The sequence below is a fragment of the Babylonia areolata genome, chromosome 34 (genome assembly GCF_041734735.1).
Source record: "Babylonia areolata isolate BAREFJ2019XMU chromosome 34, ASM4173473v1, whole genome shotgun sequence".
In the NCBI taxonomy this organism is placed as follows: domain Eukaryota; kingdom Metazoa; phylum Mollusca; class Gastropoda; order Neogastropoda; family Buccinidae; genus Babylonia; species Babylonia areolata.
The window spans coordinates 22,306,004-22,315,004 of record NC_134909.1 but is presented as its reverse complement, the minus strand read 5'-3'; positions in this window follow the sequence as shown (position 1 = coordinate 22,315,004).

Genomic DNA, 9,001 nt, shown 5'->3' with positions numbered 1-9,001 from the left:
GAACTGATCGTTTCTTTCAGCCCATTGCAGACTGGTTTGTGCAGATCGAGAGATCTACATTGTGTTGCAATGTGCTTGAAGGAGATGGACACGTCTCCTTTTCTCCTTTACCACCGAAATAAAAGAATAATTGAGATATAATAAAACACACAAAAACGTGATTCAAACGGCGTTATTACGTCCACCACAATCACATCTATTTATCACATGAAGAAGAAAACGTCAACATTGCTTAAAGTTTTTAATTTAGTCGTTCCACGTCAGATGTGTCGCAGTCTTGGGGATTAATCCGCTGGCATTGGAACTGAGTGTACGTGGTTCGACCCCCCTGGCATGCCGTGTTTTTTTTTCTCCCAAACTTTTTTTTATATATCAAATCTAATACAGAGCACTTTTCAACGATTTAAAAAAAAAATCTCTCTTTTTATTCTTTTATTATTATTATTATTTATTTATATATATATATTTTTTCCAGTCTCCTTATGATTCCTTCACTGGATAAAGCATGAAGCACAAGTGAGTCTTGAAGGCTTTGCCCCTTGTTCACATTGGTTTAGTCATACCAGTTACCCATTCTTCTTGTATATCACCTGAATCAGGAACTTTGTTGAACAATAATTTGCAAAAAAAAAAAAAAAAGAAAGAAAAAGATATTTGTTGTGTATCATATCAATGCCAGCAGACTTCACATTCCGTAAATGTTTATTGACACAATCGACTTCATCGACTGTTATTTGAGCATTAAGGAAGGAAGTATCATTCTAAAAAAAAAAAAAAAAAAAAAAATCAAAGTAATTATTCAGTGTGCAAGTTTCCTTGACATCACTCACTGGTACTACTTGTGGATTATATGATATAACTTTACCAGTGTCAAAGGACAGGATTATGTACACTGGAAAAATAGAGCTTATAAATCCAACTGTGGAGAGGAACCCAGCTGAAACTATCACAGATGCCACTGATCGACCAAAGATTCAAATATAATGCTTTCTTCTTCAGTTGAAATATCAATATATGCATTTTCATCTTTATTTTTAGATCTGAAAGTATTATGAATCTACCGAAAATAACACTTGGCAATAATATTTAAGAATGTGATTCATAGCCATGTGACTGACAACAAGTTAAGCAGTAAAGATGGAAAATTGTTTAACCATGGTATAGCAAAAGACGGAAACTGTCTAACCATGGTAGAACAAAATCTTCTGCTACTTTTCCATCATCAGAACAGAATCATCTGTATACATTGAAAAACAATTCATGTGGCATACAGAGCTCCTTAACATATTAGGCAATCTGTTTTCGACAATGTTATATGGTAAATATCAACATTGTTTTTTTTGTGTGTGGTGTTTTTGTTGTTGTTTGTTTTTGCAAATAGCTGTCCAACTCCTGCTGTAAAGAGATAGTGTTCATAAAAGTACAATGTCTAGAAGCAGACTTACTCTGAATAGACTTGCATCAGCTGAGTCACAATAGAGTGTGCAGTAGTAGTAGAATTCTCTGAAATATATCCTGGGCATAATGGTGGACATAAATGGATTAAGACCTTGAACATACTATCATCTGAATAATGAGAAGCAAATTGCCAACACGTCATCCAATCCCACACAGCCCCATTCCTGAGTTTGTTGTGTGACAATGCTGCAGTACATACTGTACCTGTTGTGTGACAATGCTGCAGTACATACTGTACCTGTTGTGTGACAATGCTGCAGTACATACTGTACCTGTTGTGTGACAATGCTGCAGTACATACTGTACCTGTTGTGTCACAATGCTGCATCTGTTGTGTGACAATGCTACAGTACATACTGCATCTGTTGTGTGACAATGCTACAGTACATACTGTACCTGTTGTGTGACAATGCTACAGTACATACTGTACCTGTTGTGTGACAATGCTACAGTACATACTGTACCTGTTGTGTCACAATTCTGCAGTACATACTGTACCTGTTGTGTCACAATTCTGCAGTACATACTGTACCTGTTGTGTCACAATGCTGCAATACATACTGTACCTGTGTGACAATGCTGCAGTACATACTGTACCTGTTGTGTCACAATGCTGCAGTGCATAATGTGTTTCTTTTTTGTTTGTTTGTTTTACTCTGCAACCAAACCTTCAAAAGAGACCAGGAGCCATCTGATGGTAAGGCACAGCAACTTTGGGGAATATCGTGTCTCTGTCTGTGTCCATTGTCAGCAGTGGCAACCCAGTGGAGGTAACGCGTCTGCATAGAAAGCGAGATAATCTGAGCGCACTGCTTCGTATCATACCGGCTGTCGCCAGATTCCCTCCTCTAGACATTGGGTGGCGGTTTGGACACTAGTCATTCGGATGAGTCGATAAGCCGAGGTCCCGATAGGAAAACAAATAAAATTGCAGACAGATAAAACAAAAGAAAACATGGGCAGCGCTGTCAGTGTAACGACGTACTCTCCCTGGGGGAGAGCAGCCCGAATTTGACACAGAGAAATCTGTTGTGACAAAAAGAGTAATGCATATACAAATACAGATGCATAGTAACTTGTCTGGGAGCGTATGTGTCAACCTCGCGTTGAAAGGTGAAATACCGCCAGTGGGGCATATGCTGTTATACAGTGTCACCTGTTTTCTGTATAGGGTCCATGTGGAGTGTGAGGGCTTTGATGAAATGGTCCATGAACCCTGACACATCAGTCTGTGGCATAGGTTACGTCACGAGTGCCTTGTCGGCCAGAACACCTTGCTGCAAAAGTCTGCTGGTGTGAAAAACTAGGTCATCATCATGGCCACTCTCAATACAGGTAGGCATATCACCACCATACGCAATCTTACATCATGAGCACCTGTCCAAAATCATAGTCAATCACGAAACTGTCTACAGTTCAGTTTGTTGAGGATAGACTAAGTATGATGCAGTTTGTCAAAAACACTGCGAACTGGGATTACCCAAAGAACGAAGTAATTTGTCAAAAACAATAATACGTAACCAGTGGGAAGTCCGAGCCAAGTGAGAAACTCCCTCGTCATTTGCATAAATTTGCAAGGTTATTCTTGAGTGATTCCAAGGATAGAAATCATTCCTGCTAGTTGTTCAGTTGCATAAACTCTATCCTAATGAATGATTAACTTTTTTTTTCCAAACCACAAAATCGAAAATCCACAAAGTGTTTTTCTCATTGTATAAATCAAATCTGCACTTTCTGGGCATAATACATATTCATTTATTTATTTATCTTTGCTGCCCAACACATTGTGCTGCCTCAGTGGTATTAACTAATCTGATGGCTGTGTACCTTTTGGTTACGTAGAGCAAGCCAATGTATGACACGGTCACTTGTTTCAGTTGTGTGCTCTTGCCAAGTTTGATATACATATATTTACTGTGTTTATTTGTTGGCTGAATGCTCCGTTTCCTGCCTACTCCTTGTTTATGTTTCATGTCACACACAGTGATGCAAAACATGAATGTCAATTTCCTTTGTATGTGATGATTGTAACAATCTGTCACAACTGGGTAGGTTACAACTGGTCGTTTACTATGTATCAATTGAATCATAGCTTAAAATACATCAACGACTAATGAATTCAAAGCACCTCAGGTGGTTCTTGTTATGACATCACCATCTGCTGGATACTTCACACTGAGAAGAAATACAAGTGAGAATTATACGTATTACATGTTCAGCAACATATCTGCACCAGTCAGACATCCATTCATGTTCAGTGTCAAACCTCTGTCACCATACAATCTGTTCATCAGACTGTATCGCTACCATCCTGTGTCAAACAGGAGAATTTCTGTCTGGGGTCCATTCCCAGAAGAGCCTGACATAGCTTATATGTACTGTTTTAATGACACTCAACTAATTATTTCTTTTAGCTGCCATGACTGCATCAAACTAACCAACACACAGTGCTTTCAGTTTTTTATTTCTTTTTTCCCTGAAAGTGAAGCACCTAGGAAACTACCCAGTGGTCTGTGGAACTGTTCAGTGGAGAACTACTCCAGCTTTTGGCACCACGTGGACTGTAACCTGAAGACAGAGTGTGAAGATGGACGGGATGAAACAGAACACTGTCCCTTCAGCAGTGCTGACTGTCAGGGGTTGCTGGCCTTGTGTGACCGCTGTTACAAGATTGCTGTGAAACCACAACTGAACAAATGCAAAAGAGATATAGAAGACGGCAATAAAAAGGCTAATGAGTATTGTAATGTGTTTGGTGGCACACTGGGATTTCCTGCTTGTCTGTTTGATCCATATGGTGTGGTCACCAACAAATCAAAAAGATACTGGGGTGGTCTTATCACTATCATGGTAGGTTTGTACTCAAACAATGTGGGACTGCCCAACATGTATAGACACAGTGATTATACTGAAGATAAAACTGTTTTTCACCATTTATTTGAAAGTGCTTCTACTGACAATGGGAATGTTATTTCGTGTCTCAGACTTTCTCTGTCAGATTTGGAAACTGTTCACATGCGCTGTGATCAGAGTTTGTGTATGTATCGGGTTTTTTGTGAAATAAAATTAAACAAGACTACAGAAACATTCTACCAGCCAAAAGCAGTTCCTTCAGCCAACACCAATGTACTGCCGTCAAAGGAACAATACTCTGTGACAGAGTGCCACGATGGTCATGTGACCAACAAAATCCTCTCTTGTGTTTCCAGCAATGTTGAAGCATGCAGTCAACAGTACACGCCTGCCTGCCATTCTTCTGATCATCCGTCCAACATGGCAATGTTGAATGACTCACATCTTCACGTCTCTCCAGTCCCCACATTCATGTGCAATGAAGACATATCCACACTGTCATATTCCCTGGTGTGTGACTTCACAGCTGACTGTCTGGATTCCAGTGATGAATCTTTCTGCAACCATCCCCTATGTATCAACACAGTATTTACATGTGAAAATGGTCAGTGCATCTCCTATGACAACGTGTGTGATCAGCTGTCCCACTGTCAGGATGAATCAGATGAAAGTGGCTGTCTTGCTTACAAAAGCAGAAGCATTATCAAGAGACGCATTCCATCTCCTGTTCTTGTCAATTTCAACGGAATCTCGCACTTCATCTCAGTCCAAATGAATTCCAGTGAGTCGTGTCCTGATAGCCATTATCGTTGTCCTGGAGAATTCAACGACTGCCTGCCTTTTTACACGCGATGCAATGAGTTCCATGACTGTATAGAGCATGGGGATGAAGAGGGGTGTGAAGAGATGACATGTCCTGGGTTTCTCCGATGCCGGTTTTCCATGATATGTGTTCACAGTGACCACGTGTGTGATGGCTGGCCTCACTGCCCAATGCATGATGACGAATTGTGGTGCAATGTTACATGTCCTGTAGGCTGCCTCTGTCAGGTTCACACCTTTCTCTGTGTCCAACGTTTCCATGCTGCACGCTTCCCTCAGATCCGCTCCTTGGATGCCACACGTTCTGGTATGACTCTGTTTGATATGGGTAGTAATGCCTATCTTATCCATCTGGTTCTTGCTGAGTGTTCTATATCCCTACTGCCTGAAATGAAGTTATTCAATTTGAGATTTCTAGACCTCAGCAGTAATGAACTGCAACATGTCAACATGACCTCCTTTCTTTATTTACAAAATATGAAATCACTGTCCCTGTCTAATAATCCTATAGTATCAGTGTATGCTGATTCTTCTTCTCTGGTTCAAAATAGTGCCCTTATGGTGATAGATCTGTCACGAACAACACTGACTGTATTTGATTCGAAAGCTTTTACACAGTTTGTTCGTTTACAAAAACTGAATTTAACATTCACTGACATACACACTGTTAGTCCTAGTGGCTTCCAGTACACTACAGAGCTGACTCATCTGTACATGAAAGAAAGTCCTCTCAAAACCTTTCCTTCTGAAATTTTTCAGAAGCTCTCCCATCTACGTTTTGTTTCAGCGCAAAACTATAAACTATGTTGTGATGAAATACTTCCTGCCCACTTTGAGGTTTTGCCTTGTTTTGCCCCCAAAGACGAAATTTCATCGTGTGAAGATTTACTGCAGTCATGGACATACCGTGGCTTTCTCTGGCTGATCACCTGTCTGGCTGTGTCTGGTAACGTCTTCTGTTTCTGTGCACGTTTGTTTGCAAGAAGCATGACCTCTTCCAGTGGATTCAGTGTGTTTGTCACCAACCTTACAATGGCCGACTTTCTGATGGGCGTTTACATGGCTGCCATAGGGGTGGCTGATGAATGGTTACGTGGTACATATCTCCATTATGATGACACATGGAAAAACAGTGTGGCCTGTACAGTGGCTGGCTTTCTGTCTCTGTTGTCTAGTGAAGTATCTGCATTAATCATCTGTCTGATCACTTTAGATCGATTTACTGTCCTCTGCTTTCCATTCAGTACTTTGCGATTTGGGCGAACATCAGCAACAATGGTTTGTCTACTTGTCTGGTTAGTTGGTATGTTTCTTGCCTTGTTGCCTCTGCTTCCAGTTACATCACACTGGGAATTTTACAGCCAGACAGGTATCTGCATTCCACTGCCAGTTACCAAACAAGAGTTCAAAGGAAAAATGTATTCTTTCAGCGTAATGATTGTTCTCAATTTTGTCCTGTTTGTGTTCATCTCTGTTGGCCAGGCATTCATCTATTGGTCCATACAGACCAATGCTTTGAAGACCAGCTCTACCAAAGTATCACGAGATATTACCATAGCTCAACGGTTAATTACAATTGCAGTCACAGATTTTATGTGTTGGTTTCCTATTGGGTTGTGCGGAATATTTGCATTGTCTGGTATTACCATTCCTGGAGAAGTGAACGTGGCTTTAGCCATATTTGTATTACCTTTAAACTCTGCTATCAATCCGTTTATGTATACATTAAACACTTTGGCAGAAAAATGGAAACAATCCAAAGAATCTAAATTGTTAAGTTGGATGGAGTCCCATGCAGATCTGTTTCAGGTCAACTAGCTTCCAGACCTTTTGGTTCTATTGCAAATCTACAGAAATAGTAACTGTGTTTGATTGTTGCTTTGATCCTTATATTTCACTAACATAAGAAAAATGCGTACATTTATACTCTCTCTCTCTCTCTCTTGGGGCACGTACCAAGATGGCGACCAGACAACAGGCATGTGTGTGAGCTGTGATAGGTATATGTTCTTTTCATACAAATTTGGTCACTTTGGTGCAAAAAAAAACAAAACAAAAAAAAACTACGTGAGAATAAAAGGCAAGTAGACATTTACGAGTAGACATCGCTCATAATGATTGATGTAGGACTATGGAGAGCCAGATTCAGTGCTTTTTGTTTGTCAGTTAGCCCCAGAACAAAATGTCAGTTTTACAAGAGAGGCAACACCAGTACAAAAATAGCAACTGTCGGGGACATCCTTTGACTTATGCATGTTTGTGTGCTTTCTCTGTTCTTGCTGTACATGCAAAACATACTGCAAAAATTGCATTTGGATATGCTGGGTCCAGTGGCAATGCTCAAAAGGACTTTGGGTGAGTGGGAGCAATGCCAGTGTCAGATGATATCGTGTCAGCATTGCATGTGTCAAGTGACAGTGTACCCATGTACACGTGGCGCTCATGCCAGACCATCGGCTGCCCAAAAGGCTCTTCTATGGCGAGCTGCAACAAGGAACAAGGAAAGAGATCACATGGAGGTCAGAAGAAGCGCTTCAGAGATACTCTGAAAGTCTCTCTTAAAGCGTTTGATATCAACCCTGACTCCTGGGAGGAATCTGCAGTGGACCGTGACAAATGGCGCGCTGCTGTGCACAAAGGCGCCAAGTTGTGCGAGGCCAACAGGACTGCAGCAGCTGTTCAGAAGACGCAGGCAAGAAAGTCACGGGCAAACAAGCTCCCTGACAATGATATGCCTGTCTTTGTCTGCCCCAACTGTCAGCGAACATTTCGTGCGCAGATTGGACTGTTCAGCCACCTGCGCATTCACAGATAGATTCATGAGCATCCTACCCCCCACCCCACCACCACCCTCCCCCCATCCCCCAGCTGGATGACAACGACGGTCATCATCGATCTCGATGGACACACCACCACCACCACCCATGTATCTAGGTCACTATGTACCCGAGTATCTGAATGATGCTGTGGAGTTGCTCGAGTTGTGTGGGATTCACGTTGACAATGAAGTTATCTTCCTTGTGACTGTCATTTTGTTTACCTCCTTGCACGTGTTTTGTTTAGTGGGGGCATTGAGGAAACCCGACTAGGCTACATGTCAGAAAATTCAAGAAGCAAGGGAAGTAGAAAGTAAACTCCTGGACAAGTTTTCTGGTTTGGAATCTCAGATGTCACAGATGTTACAGACTGTGAAAACATTGAGTGACTCCTTAAACAGTCAGACAGAAGCATTGAAATGAGTGGAAGAGAAACACATTCAGATCACAGATACCATTTCAGAGCTGTGTAGGGATGTAGCGGAGACTAAACAAGCAGTGAATGAAAACCAGACAGCTATACAGCAACTGAACAAAAAGCAAGACGACATGAAAGAGACACTGGAAAGTTTAGAAGAAGAAGTAGACCTATTTGAGAGTTTTTCCAGACGAAACAACATCAAGCTGTTCAGCATTCCAGAGCAGAATGAAGGTTCTGAACCAAGTTAAAAGAAAAAAAGAAAACATTCAGACAAAATACATACGATTCCCTGTTAAACAGTAATCGGTTTTGGACAATAGTGCGCAATGCAAGAAAAAAAGAAAAACACCATACCCCCAATTTCAATCGATGCGTGGAAAGAGCATTTTCAACAGATCTTATGCCCACAGGCTGAACCCAGTTCAGATAACCAAGAAACACCACAGCAGCATGTCGAAGAAGATATTACAGAGGCAGAGGTAAGGTATGCAATTCATGGACTCAAGTCTGGAAAGGCGTCTGGTTTGGACGAAGTACCTCCAGATTTCTTTAAAGCTGGAGAAACTAAAATATCACCATTCCTAACAAAGTTGTTTAATAAATTATTTAGCGATAGTTACTTCCCTATGGA